Raw genomic sequence first — 13,876 nt, forward strand, 5'->3', positions numbered from 1 at the left:
CCCCTGCCCCACCCCCACCCTGACTCCTGTCCCCAGCAGTAACTTTCTTCTCTTGGCTGTTCCCCTCTACATGGCACCGTGCCTGGATCCATCTCCAGGGCAGAATGCCACGGGAAACAGCCACTGTTTCTCCCAGTGAAAATTCCCCCAGGCCTCCATCTACAAATGTTCAGCCCCTCCAAAATGGTGAGTGCCCCCAAACCCCACCTCACCACTGTGGTAGCTAAAGTAAAACCAGATTTCACTACAAGTCAGACGCAAAGGAGGGAAAAGGGGGTCGCTTGAACCTTGGAGCCCACACCAAACACTCTTGAGCTACAAAAAAGGTGGGGGGAGGGGATGGGAGAGGGGGTGGGGGAGGGGAGGAAAAGCGGGCAGGGATGGGGAAGAGAAAGTGAGTTAGTTTGGACCCTGGCCATCAAAGTTCCTTATGGGTTTTGACCCCGTTGGTGAAGAAACTTAGTCCTCCCCAACTAAGAAGTCTGTTGGGTTGGGTTGCACATGCTACCCCAATACCCAGTAAGTTTGGGGGCCTTGGTCCTTGACAAACAAAGTAATTCTAGGATTGAGCAAGACCTGCTTCTCCTCATCCCCGGGCAACCTGATATTCTGGGTTCAATCAGAAGGTCCTACGCTACTTTCCTTTAGCCTCAAACATCCTTTCAAGCCACAGAATTCTTCCCTCTCCAGTCTGGGGCTACACACCTGGGAGAAGAATGTCCAATCAGCCACACCCCTGGCCCTGCAACTTTCAGCCCCAAGTAGCAAAAGCTTCCAAGAGAAGAAAAGTTTCAAACCGCCCAGACTGGCTCCTAGGCATTCCTCCCTTCTGAGGCTGAACTCTTCCCAAATGCTCCCTGTCTGCCGATATAGAAACCTCCACTGTGTTCTTAGCAACTCTCACTGGTTAGACATAACCATGATATTTCCGAGTACAGTCACTTTTTCTACATGCTACAGCTGTTTGCAAATGTGTTCATAAATGTTGCATTATTTTACATGCATGCATGTAAAATGTCTGTTCTAAAGAGAAGAAAAAAAAAAAAAAAAAAAAAAAAACTAAGACCCATGGCCACTGTCAAGGTTAGAGAGCTATATACCTGATTTTAAGATGTGTTCACGAGGATCAGGGTCTGGTGAAGGGGTTGGAGGCGCAATGTCGGGCCGAAGGTGGCAAAAAGAAGCCCCTGAAACAACCCAAGAAGCAGGCCAAGGAGATGGACGAGGAAGATAAGGCTTTCAAGCACAAACAAAAGGAGGAACAGAAGAAACTCGAGGAGCTAAAAGCCAAGGCCTCAGGGAAGGGCCCCCTGGCCACAGGTGGAATTAAGAAGTCTGGCAAAAAGTAAGCTGTTCCTCATATCTGAGGTGATGGTGACCCTCCCCTTCCATTCCTATTTAAACATCTGGATTCCCTGCCATAACAACTAGAATGAAATGTCATCCTGCAACCTGTCAAACATCGGGATTCCCTGTCATAACATCTTTGCCACCTAATAGCTAGAATGAATGAAATGTTTTCCTGGTGCCTATTGTACACTGTAATAAACTTTTGTAAAAAGGAAAAAACAATAAAGTGAATAATGCAATGGCAAAAAAAAAGATGTGTTCACATGTATGAATGGGTACATCTTGGAATTTGCCAAGGATATCAATGCATTTTAAATGTCAACGCCCCTTTTTTTTTTTTTTTACAAATGTTACAATGTATCTCTGCAATGCACTATCATTTCCTGAGTTCTCATTTGTTTATTAAGAGATACATGCATTGCTTTTGGTATAGAAGGTTAAAGAAAGGAAAGGCTTTGGATGAAATACATTTATGTGGGAAATTATAAAAAGATGACTATATTAGTTCTAAATTAATTATAATTCCTATGGCCAAAATTCTATTTAGTGATATTAAATGATGTCTGATGTGTTTACAATAATAAAAATTTCTGACGTCTGGCTCCACTCTTAAGAATGTTTCTAAAAATAGGCTTAGAAAAATAATTATTGTGTTTTATCCTTTTGCTAAATGAGACATGTAAAACTTGAGATTAGATTTCTCTGAACACGCGCTAGTATGTACTATGAATGGGAAAAGCTGTCTTGTTAAGTAGACACTGTCTAACAGTAGGGAAAATTCTGTTACAAAGAATTATGCCCACTTGAGACGTTCCTGCTAAATTACAGTGACCATAAAACCTATTCTGCTGGACAAATGATTCAATCTATTTATGAATTTGGCTGGTTAGACAAAATCCTCGCCATGCCTATGATCCTCGGTCCTCTGAACGGGTAGTTAAATAAGCGACTGCCATTAAGGATCATGAGTTCATCATGGCTCCCTCCAAAAGGAGGCGAGCAGATGAGTTCATTTGCTGGAGGCTTCCCCAGCCTAGAAGGGAAGGACTGTATTCAAACAAGACTTCAATCCTGCTACATTTGAAAGATGTGTAAGATTTGGCTGGGTTGTTCCTCAGTGTAAAATGGTACCAATCTGACCAGACTATGGAAAAGGACAGCTTTGTGTCCTTCCTTTAATCCTGTTTTTCGTAGAGCTCTCCGCTTACTCAGAACCCACTCTGGTGTTTAAAAACATTCAAATGTGTCACTGTTTTTGTGAAAGCATTTACGATTACACAGTATAATATATACACGAAGAAATCTCACTGAAATAGACAAAAACGTATTTTAAATATCCCAAAAGAAATTCCATTTTGGGATACAGATATATATTTTTATATAAAAATATTTTAGTGGTGTGTGTGTGTGTTTGTGTGTGTGTGTGTTTGTGTGTGTGTGTGTGTGTTCATTGGAACATGTAAAACTCAGAGGATCATTTGTAAGAGTCAGGTTTCTCTTTCCTTTACACAGGTCATGGAGATTGAATTTAGGTTGTCTGGCTTGGCAGCAAGCACTTTGACCCACCATTTTGCCAGCCCAGTTCCTGTATTTTAAATTCAAACTCTTACAGCCAAAACCCTTTTCCTATTAAGAAAAGTATTAACCGGGTTCAGGTCATTTCCTATAGTTAGGAATACCTAAAGATTTAAATGACCTCTCCTAGTGTAAATTAGAGGCTGTTTTGTGAGACCTTTGGCACACACTATACTTTTTAATTCCAGGAAATCCTTCCTCGGTTGCTTTGGTAGCCATTTCTCTGTCCAGACAATTTGGTGTCATCAGATCTGAGGAATGAGCTTCTCAGCAGCAGGATATAGGACAGGGTCTGTCCTGCTGGGCCAGTGAGAAGCCAGCATCTGTGCCCTAAACTCTGCCTCAGGCAAGTGTGCGGAGTGGGAACATTCCAGGCCCAAAGCCAAGGGTTATACCTTGGGCTACCTTAGCCTTAAAACAAAGTCAACAACAAAAATAGTCAATCTATTACCTATCATCTTGTGACTTAATGGTTTCTCAACCAAATCAAAATAACTTAATGATATCAGCTCTAAGGGGAGCTATGACAGCCATGGCTTGAAACAGCCGGAGACCAAAGGCTTCAGTCACTCTTTTTGTCTTCCTCCCACACCTCTCCACAGTACAACTCAGTTTGATTTCACGGCTCTTCGTGGGCATCCTGACATACCTGTGGCTACTCGTTTACTAACAGTTTTTATTTTCATGCCCATCGCCCTTCTCCAATCTCTCTGCTAAGTCGGCTTGTGCAAACCACGGCAAGGCACGTCATATATGTTTGTGTAGACAAGGCCCTATTGGTATATGAATATCGGTACCAGCCTCTGAACCATCACTCCGGGCTGGGGAGGCCTCCAAGATGCCCTAAGAGTTTCAGGAAGCAGCTAGAAATTGACTGTAACACCCATACCCCTAAAGCCCTCTCTCTCTCCTCCTCCTCCTTTTTCCTTTATATAGACGAACGGGGTAGAGATGTTAGGCTAAGGCAATGCCAAAGCACAGCTGGGCCTCATCACTCACAGCTGAGTCTGCATACAGCCCAGGGCTAGAGACTCTTGGCCCCTGGGATCAACATACATGAAGTAAATGGGACCCTCCTCTACACTTCTCTACAAATCCTCAAGCTCATGCATTCCTTCCTCAAAAATCCCCAGGAAAATCCCCATACCCTGCCCCAAGAGAGAGCCAACCTGTACTATGGACTACTCACCAACCACACGGCAAGAAGTCACCGTCCTCCAAATCTGTCCCCACTCTGCCATGTGGGCCTGAACCCCTTCATTCCACCTGACATCTACTGTATGTGGCATTATCTACTCTTCCTGTAAGTCTCTTACCCAAAAAGACCATCCTCCTCCTCGGACCCCTTAAAAATACACCCACCCAATCCATCCTTGGGGGACTGTTACTAGGTTTGGATCTAAACAGAGGGGAAGAGGCATGCGTGACAAAGCACTCCTGACCTGTCACCGGCTCAGCTCCAGACTGTCTTGAAAGATACTCTGAGGAGCTATCAGGACTGTGAAATCTCTGGAGACATTTCCTCCACTGGCTGGCACCTAAGCTTTGGCCTTTCCCTTCCAGCAACACAGATTACTTGGGACTTTTAATCCCTGGAGCCTATAGTTTCAAGTTCCCTAGGGGAATATCTCCTCTCTTAGGGAATTTACAAAAGTTGCTAGCCATCCCCTCTCCCCCACCCCCTCCACTGCTCCCCCTCCCCCCAGAAAACTCTGCTGCCAAAAAGTTGTATTTGTTTATGTCTATACTTAGTGTAGTATCATATGATTTATATTTAATATTATATTCATATATGTTTTTATGTACAAACTCATACAGTCATATTGTGAATCTGTTAAAGACAGCAGCTGAGTATTACAGATGTGGGAAATCGTCCCCTGCTTCCCCAGGACCACACATGAAGGTGACTAGCCACAAGCTCTCCAGCTCTGCCTGGGGCTCTAAGCTTTCATCCTTAACATGAGCATGATCTGGTTAGCAGCCTACTGACCAGCACTTTCCTTCGGAAGCTCAGAACACTAATGAGATGTTTCTTGGGTGAATCCAGTTTTGTTTTCACTGATGGGTTTCCCAAGCTCTGGGTTTTGTGTGTGGTGTGTGTGTGTGTGTGTGTGTGCACTAAGATCACAGAAAGCTTTTCCAGGACAACATGAAGGGCCTGGCCTGCAGCTAGTGTGAACTCTAGTGTTCGCCCTTTTCTCTCATCCTCTTCCCAACTCATCCCCACTCATTTCTTTTCCAGCAGATTAGAAACTCGGAGGCCATGAAACCCAGTGTGACACAGAGAGCTGACCCTTTGTACCCAGTGGACACTCATGCTTCCTGCCCACTCTAGAAACAAAGATCAGGTGACCCACAGAGGTGCCTCGTGGAAAAACAGAGTTCAAACAAGGGACTGGAGAGCTGGCTCAGCAAGTAAAGGAATATTGTTGCTCCTGTAGAGGCCCAAAGTTCAGTTCCCAGTACTGATCTGATGGTCCTTTCTGGTTCCCACTGTTTCCTGCACACACATGGTATGCATAAACACATACACACACACACCACATCAATTAATAAATAGTGTTCAAACTGTTGCACCAATGTACCCTGACAACATAGAACCACAAGACAGGCTGGAAGACAAGAACTCAAGCCAAGGACGAAAACAGCAAAGGTCGCCCAGTGAACAAGACCAAATCTCATCAAATGGCTTCAAAAAACTGGCAAGCAGGGTTACAGAAGGCTTTGGCAAGAGTCTGGATTAGGAGACTAATAAACTTAACGGAGAAAATTATAGTCAAAGAGACAGACTCCAAGCCTATGTATATATCTCCATGGGAGACATCCAAAAAAAATGTATGTTTGCAAATAGCAATCTCTTTCATCTGCTGTAGCCTTGGTTCATATTCTCTGGGTCCAAGAACGATGCTAAGACACTGCAGAATGGGTGTCTCCTGTCTGATCTAATAACTGGTTAATGTCTTAATGAATCTCTATAGAAAGCACAGTATTGCTGGGCCACTGTTTCCCTCAGGGTGTCAGCCCAGCAAACCAATCAACCCCAGCCATGCTCAGCAGCATGGGGGTAGGGAGGGGGGTGGGAAGAACAACCATGGTTGACAGCTGACAACCTGACAGCTCAGAAAGCTCTCCCCACATCCTAGTGTGAGGGAACTTTTTCTACAGAGACAGAAGTGAACATCCATTCACCCTAGATGGACACCAGTGATACACCAAAGCACAATTTCACCTAGTCCACTTTACAAAGCATGAGGGAGGGGCTTCTTTACAGGTGACCCCCAAGACAGCAGCATTGCTGGAAAGTCCCATTCCATCACAGATGGTGGCCCCACTGAAGCTACACCATGGATTCCTGATTTTTAATTAACCCCTCTTTATGCACCCCAAATCTCCTGGTATCACTTGCTGCTGTTGGGAAGGAACAGGGGACAATGGCTGGAGTCTCAGGGGGCTTTCCTGACTCTCCTCTCCTACATATTACACAGCTGAGTGTTTGTTAAAGGTTCTATTGCCATTATCTCCGGCCTGGCTTGCACTGTCTTGTTCTGCTCTAGTTGCTATGGCTACCAGGCAAAGTCCAAGATGGCATCTTGTTATACCAGGAAGAAAAGGTGCTCTACAACACCAGGGAAGATCAAAGCATTCTTCCATCCATCATGAACTCTAGTGAATGCATTGTGTGTGCCCGAGGTTACTCTTGGCATCAGGAACAGGGCAATGGGTCTCTTCCTCATGGGACTTATTATAGTATAGTGGGGAGGTGAGCTCATGAGTGCATGCAGATCGTGGAAAGTGTGAACGCATAGAGCCGAGAGGCCTGGCTCTCCACACCTCTCAAAGACAAGGCCTTTAGAGATGCAGTGGCGTTGGGGTGGGGTTATTAGAGGGGAAGCTGACCTCTTCCTTCTTGGGGTACCTTACAAACATGAGTGAAGGGCTTCTTTTTTTAATATTTATTTATTTAATTTATGTATGAGAGCACACTGTGGCTGTCTTCAGACACACCAGAAGAGGGCATCAGATCCCACTTCAGATGGTTGTGAGCCACCATGTTGCTGGGAATTGAACTCATGACCTCTGGAAGAGCAGTCAATGCTCTTAACTGCTGAGCCATCTCTCCAGCCCCCCAAGTGAGGGGCTTCTTACAGGGTGACCCCAAAAACAGCAAGTACCCCAAGAAGAGGAAGGTAACCAGAGACACAAATGACTAAAACTCAGAAAGACACAGAGGGAAGACAGTTGTCTACAAGCCAAAGGGCAAGGTCTGAGGAACTCTTCTTTCCCAAACCCTCAGAAGGAACCAACCTCACCAACTCTGATCTCCAGAACCTTCTTTCTCTCAAGTTCCTGGGAACATAGTCCTGTCTTTCAAAGGGTCATTTTGCCAGGAACTCACCCATGACACCTTTGGTGATCTAATGTGGTTGAACTATGCCCCCCACACACAGCATCAAGTCCTGACCTCTAGGCCAGTGACTCTCAGCCTTCCTAATGTTGTGACTCTTTAATACAGTCCCTCATGATACAGTGACCCCCCCAACTATAAAATTATCTTCCTGGTTACTTCAAAATTATCATTTTGCCATTATTATGAATCACAATATAAATATCTGATATGAAACCTTTGTGAAAGGTTAGACCCTCACACACAAAGAAGTCAAGTCCCGCAGTTTGAGAAACAGTGTCCTGGTGGCCTGTGAATATGGTCTTATTTGTAAATGGAGTCTTTGTAGACATAATCAAATTAAAAGGAGAGAAAAGTAGATTAGAATAGATTCTAAACCCAATGATGGCTGCCTTTATCGTAAGACGGTAGGGACTCAGCCAGGAGACATACTGAGGAACACCACGTAAAGAGGGAGACAGATCTGTGGGTCACGTTAACAAACATGGGCTACAGAGGATGCTACCAGCACCAAGCACCAAAAGGACCACCTCCAGAAGGTATGTGGTTCTCTCTAGACCTTCATTCTGGACTCTCAGGCAGTGTGACACGAGAAATATCTGTCATTTAAGCCACCTAATCTGTGATAACTTGTTACGGCCACCCTAGCAGACTAATAAAGTCAGAAAGAAACAACGCCCAAGGCATGCCTCTGCTTGGTCACTGCAGTTAGAGATGCTGAGAAGGTGCACTCACCTGTGCAGAGTTGCTGCCAGCCTCTGAGGGGAAAATGCACAAAAGACCCCCAAACCCACCGGCAAACGCAAGCCACAGTTCTGGTTCTCAAGACGAGGACTCTGGACTTTACCAGCCTCACCCAGTGAGTGTGATACCCAGGCTCTGATTCTCTACACTTTCCTGCTGGGCCTCCTAATGTAGATTAGAACAACTGGGGAGACTGGGGAATGAAGTTGGGGAGAATAAAAGCGCTGCCCGGAAGTCTGGTTGAAACCTCTCATGAGCTCAGAGTCCAGGATGCCAGCACTGTTAAGACTTGCTGCGAAGCCTGTCTGCTCTGTGTAGAGATAATTCCTCTTTTACAGAGAGACACTTTAAATCAGGATTCTAAGATAACAATGAACCATGGGGGGCTGGAGAGGTGGCTCAATGGTTAAGAACACTGGCTGTCCTTCCAGAGGACCTGGGTTCGATTCCCAGCACCCATATGGCAGCTCCCAAAGGTCGGTAACTCCAGTTCCAGGGGATCCGACACCCTCACGCTGAGATTCATGCAGGCAAAACACCAATGCGCGTAAACAAAAATAAATAAATCGTTAAAAAGTAAAATAAATAGTGGGCCATGCTTAAGGTCTAAACACATGTAGCCCTTCTATATATCCCTCCATTCCAAACTGTAAACCAGCCATGTTCTAGAAATTTCACAAAGAAACCCCATTCACAGTAAAGACAGGTCTTAACCCGTTGTGCAGCCCTCACGATGCTTGGCTCTACCAGACTGCCATCCCTTCCAAGGCATCTACAGGGTCACCCTAAAATCATAATTTCATCTCTTGAAAAATGGGGGTGGGCAGGGGAGAAGAGGCTTCTCAGCAACCTTTTCAGACATAACTTGAAAGCCACCAAAATCCTATGTACGGCTGTTGCTGAGATGAGCTATCCTTGAAGAGCCTACACACTCATACGTGAGTGTGTACTCCCATCTCCTTAAGCACCTGTGTATTGATCTCATAGCTAAGGCTTTTTTGTGTGTGCATTTGTATGGGTGTACACATGTGTTCACCTGTATGGGCGCATATGTACGGCTAATGCATGCACACATAAAACCTGGCATTAATATCAAGTGTCTTCTGAGTCCCTGAGACTTTACTTACTGGGGCTACAAATAAACTCATCTCTTTAGCTAGTCTGACCAATCAGCTTGCTCTGTGGATTCTCTGTCCCTGCCTCCTCTTTGCTAGGATTAACAGATGACCTGGCGTTCCCACCTGGCTTTTAGGTGGGCTCTATAGATCCCAAGTGTGTGTGTGTGTGTGTGTGTGTGTGTGTGTTTGGGGGTTTATGTGCCCTGGTACACCTGTGGAGGTCAAAGGACAACTTGCAGAAATTGGTTCTTTTCTTCCATGGACCCTAGAGATTAGACTCAGACCACCAGTCTAGGCACCAAGCATCTTTACCCACCCCGGAGCCATTTTCCAGTCCTAAAATCTCCTAATAAGGTTCAACTCTGCTTCTTGCTCATCCCAGGACTCTGTCTGTACTAATGTCGAGAATCCAGCCCCTGGGTTGAAGCCTCAGAATGCGCCTGTCTGCTGCTGGTGATCTTTCCATCCAAACACACTCCCGTGAGAGTGCAGGGACTCCAGAGCAGGACAGCACCTGGGTGTGGCAGAGCCTGGGCAGAGCAAAGGGAGAGGTTGTTTGTGGCTCAATCGGGAGTGGGTTCACCTTTGTGCATTAAGGCCTTAGTTTGCTCACTGTGGTAGTTTGAATGAAAATGGCCCTTATAGGTTCATGTATTCGAATGCTTGATTCCCACTTGGTGGAACTGTTTGGGAAAGATTAAGAGGTGCGTCATTAGGGGTAAGCTTTTGAGATCTCCAGAGCCCATGCCAAGCCCAGTCTCCCTCTCTGCCTCCTGATTGTGGATCACACATAAGGTCTCAGCAACTGTCCCAGCACTACGCATGCCTGCGCGTCTCTGCCATGATAGTTATGAATTCACTCTCTGAAATCCTAAATAAGCCCTCAACTAAATGCTTTCTTTTGCCTTGATCATGGTGTCTTTCACAACAATATAACAATAATGAAGGCAGTCTCCATCACTGGGTACACTGAGCGTGGTGGCAGATACCCAGAATCCTGTACTCTAGAGGTGGGGCAGGAGGACCAAGCAAGCAGCTCAAGGTCACTTTTCCCAATGATGTACGACAAACCAAAATCAGTAAAATAAGGTTCAGTGACCGGGTGCAATTAGGCAAGACAAGTTTCTCAGTCATCATGAATAGTTGAGAGAGGCAACCAACTTCAGTACACATGCTTCTTCATACCCATGTCATCACTGCAAACTGCCCGTCTCTTCAGATGATGTGTCTGGCACGCTCTACCCCTTTGGGGAAGCTAATCACTGCTCTGGATGATTGCTACATCCCTGGGATAGCCGGCAACGGGCCGTGGATGGGCCCACAGACCTTAGATTAGTAAGTAGAGCTGGACGCCTGCAGAGAAAATGCAAGGTGTGCTCCTCCCCGTGGTGCTGACTCACGGCGTCCTTTGAAGTCCTCTGGCCCTGTGTCAGTGAGCGCTGAGAGAGAAGCCCTACATGCCAATTTCCATCATCCCTCCAAGTACTTCAAAAAGATGAGGCGAGGCAGGAAGTTCAAAAGCGTGTGCCCACAACCACACCACTTGCAATCCAGGAAATTATAGGCACCGCCTCGCACACAGGACCCACAGGGCAGGTGCCTCTGAAAAAAATGCCTCCTTCCTCCAAGGAGCCCCTGCCGAGAGTTAATAGGAACTTCCAGTTCTCTGCGTGTGCCTTGTACCTCAGAACCACCGTTCCTCAAATTTCTCTCTCTTCAGAAGAAATACAGGATCTAGCACCTGTTTATTTCAGAAATACTTGCTAAAAACAGATCTGCCTAAAGGCCACCTCTAAAATTAGTCATATTTCCTGCTCCACAAAAACGTAGTAAAGGGTAATTTTAGTAACTTCTTCACTCCAGGTATCTGGTGCCGCTGAACTCTGAGTGATGACTTGCAACTTGCTAAGCAGGCAGTCCTTGGTTTTAGCCCCAAAATAGCTCTAATGAAATGTATAAACGGGTCTTTTAAATAAACGTCAAAGGCTAGCATGAGTTCCTTGAGTACCGTCACTGACTGTTTAATGTGCCCACCTTGGCCCCTTAATCACAGGTGAAGCTGGCATTGCTGAATACTCAAGTTGGCCTTCCAAGCCAGTTGTGCCCGGGATAGTCTTAGACTTCCCCCCCACTGAGCTTCTTTGCTGTGTTCATAAATATCTTTAATGTTATTACACTTACGGATGGAGGGTACACACAAAAGTGCTTTTGTGGAAGTCTGGGGGTTAGAGGAGGACCTGCAGGAGTTGGTGGTTCCAGGATAAAACTCAGGTCATCAGACACACCTTTAACCACTGAGCCCTTCCAGCTACATTTTATTCAAGTGTTAAAATGTAATAGTAACTTTTCATGGGCCTATCATGGGTGCTTCTTATCTAGTGAGAGCCACTTTGAGGCAACAGGCAGAGCCTTCCCAGTCTGTAAAAGTCGCTAGACCATACATACTCCTGCCCAGCAACTTTGTTCTCTATGTCAAGCCACGGGGGATTACGTTTTCCGAATCTAAAGATGATGTCTCCTGGCCCAAACATCACCTCAGTCATGACTGAGAACATCATAATCAAGGATCTCACATGACTGTGTAGAAAATTTATTTTTATAAAGCCAGATGGGCAGAGATTGTCTTGGCTTAAAAGCTAGAGGAAAGCAGAATTTAGGTCTCAGCCCTAAGCCATTCTTTGTGCTCAGCAGTAAAGGGGCATCTAGAGTCACACTGCTTCCAAGCAAAGAACTTCAGATGCCACGGGGTAAAACACCAACCTGCTCGGAGTGGCAATAGGAGCCTCTGACGAGATGGGAGTGAGTCCAGAATGAAAGTGGGCAAAGGGGAACTTGTTTGTCTTCTGGACTCGGCCAGGCATTCCAGGCAACCCCTGAAGGATTTTTACCCAACGCATTCTGGAAATGTGCACCTCACCAAACACACCACCACCCACACTGCCTCAGATGCCTTCTGGATTTAACCGCAAATCAACCAAAATAAAACGCATGCTTTGATAAGATTGGCTCTGAGACAGATGGGATGTGAGGTGGTGTCATGTCTTCCCTTCATCCCCTGTCCCACAAACGAGTTCCTCAAGATAACCTACTCCAGGTCCTTCTGCCCAGGTGGCTCAGAGAGGACACGCTTAGTTCTCACTGCCAGATTCATCCCTTGCTCCTAAAAGAGACATTCTGCGCCCACTAAAAAGGAAAGGAAAAGGAAATGCTTTAACTAACCGTATGTACCCCAAGAAAGTTGTGATGGGGGATCATACCTGGAGGCAGGCTTCCACAGAATCAGCCTTTCCTGTGGTGAAGCCCTTTGGCCTGCAGTTTAGTTTGCAAATAGCTTGAGGTAGCCTCCCCCTTTTCCTCTAGCTTTGCTTAATAAAGCAAGCCCTAAAACAAATGATGGCTGCAGACTAAGGACCTCACCAACAGTTCTCCCCAGCCCTCTCCCCTCCCCCCCATCTCTACAATCTGCTAAAGCCCACATTCATTAGTTAAGCATTAAAGGTGTAGGGTTAGGGAGATAAAAGCTATGAATAGCACCACTGTTTCTTTAAAGTGCCATTGAAGGAGCTAAAATCCAGGTCCCTCCCAGACACTCGGTTGTCCCCAGAGCAGGGTTCCTCCAGGCTACAGAAAAGTGCAGCAGGAAAGACCAAGGTTTGCAACATTAAGTATTCCTCCCTGGTCTCTATGTCTGCACTGAACACTAAGGTCTTCAACTAGATCAGATCAGTTGGTCCAAGGGAGACAATTTTATATGCAACAAACCTCCTCTCGTTGCAAAGATGAATTGAGCCATCATAAAAACAGGAGAAAGGGGACCCTTCATCTAGACCCCAGTTGAGCAGAAATACCTTGTATTTATTCCAAGGGATGGATCTCTGTTAGGCAGGACTTAACATAGGAGTCCAGAGCTGAATCAGGACTGAACTCTGAATACCGTGGCCAGTGCAACTAAGAACAAAAGTATTATCCCATAGGGCAAAACCACCTTCATGAGGAACTGAGGTCCAGCCCAACCTGGCAAGAAGCTCTAAGGAGTTCCAAGGCCATGTGAACAGCCAGGCAGTCCTACAGACTATGAGAGCTAAGTGCTACACCTCCCCCTGACAGAACAGAAGCGAGCTCACTGAATTCAGTATGCATCAAAACATTCGAACGGACGTTGGTGTGTCCCGCAGACAGCCCACTACACACCAAGAGTAAATAAACTTTCCTTACTCCAGTTAGAACGACCAGGGCCGGGTCTGAAGAGTTTGTTCTTCTTTGAAGAATTAATGTTGAGTTCATACTGAAGGCTGGCTTTTTGCTTGGAAATTCGGGCAAGAGACACTTTCGAAAATGACTTGGTCTAACCCTGATTCCCCGGTATATAGAGTAGCCCACTTGGAAAGGCTACGGAAAAAAAGAAGATAAATTCTAAGGGTCATGGAACCCAGCCTCGAATGTAGGGGTTTCCAGGACAACAGAAACGAAGAGAAAATCAAAGGTATCAAGAGGCTAGGAAATGGCTTTCTGTCAGGGGCTTGGCCCTTGGGCTATTTGCGCTTGGACCCCCCTGAATTCCCCTCCTCCGCTCGGTTTGAACAACCCCCAGCCTAGGTGATTAGAGTATTGGGTCTCTGCAAAGATACCAGCTTGGCAGCCCCGAGAAATTTCCCTGTCTGAGGCCACCCAGCCTCAAAAGTAA

The 13,876-nt window shown here is 45.9% G+C and overlaps 1 protein-coding gene and 1 pseudogene across 2 annotated transcripts in view; one reads left to right on the forward strand and one right to left on the reverse strand.

Annotated features, from left to right (window-relative positions):
* The window catches only part of HUNK (hormonally up-regulated Neu-associated kinase), a gene marked incomplete at both ends in the record, with an annotated part of 100,467 nt that overhangs the window by 85,618 nt on the left and 973 nt on the right, over positions 1-13,876 (reverse strand). The gene's annotated exons all lie outside the window — the stretch shown is intronic.
* LOC308422255 (translation machinery-associated protein 7-like) lies at positions 1,157-1,349 on the forward strand (annotated as a pseudogene). Its single transcript has one exon. The product of its transcript is annotated as a translation machinery-associated protein 7-like (transcript).

The sequence above is a fragment of the Micromys minutus genome, assembly GCF_963924665.1.
Source record: "Micromys minutus genome assembly, chromosome: 7".
In the NCBI taxonomy this organism is placed as follows: Eukaryota; Metazoa; Chordata; class Mammalia; order Rodentia; family Muridae; genus Micromys; species Micromys minutus.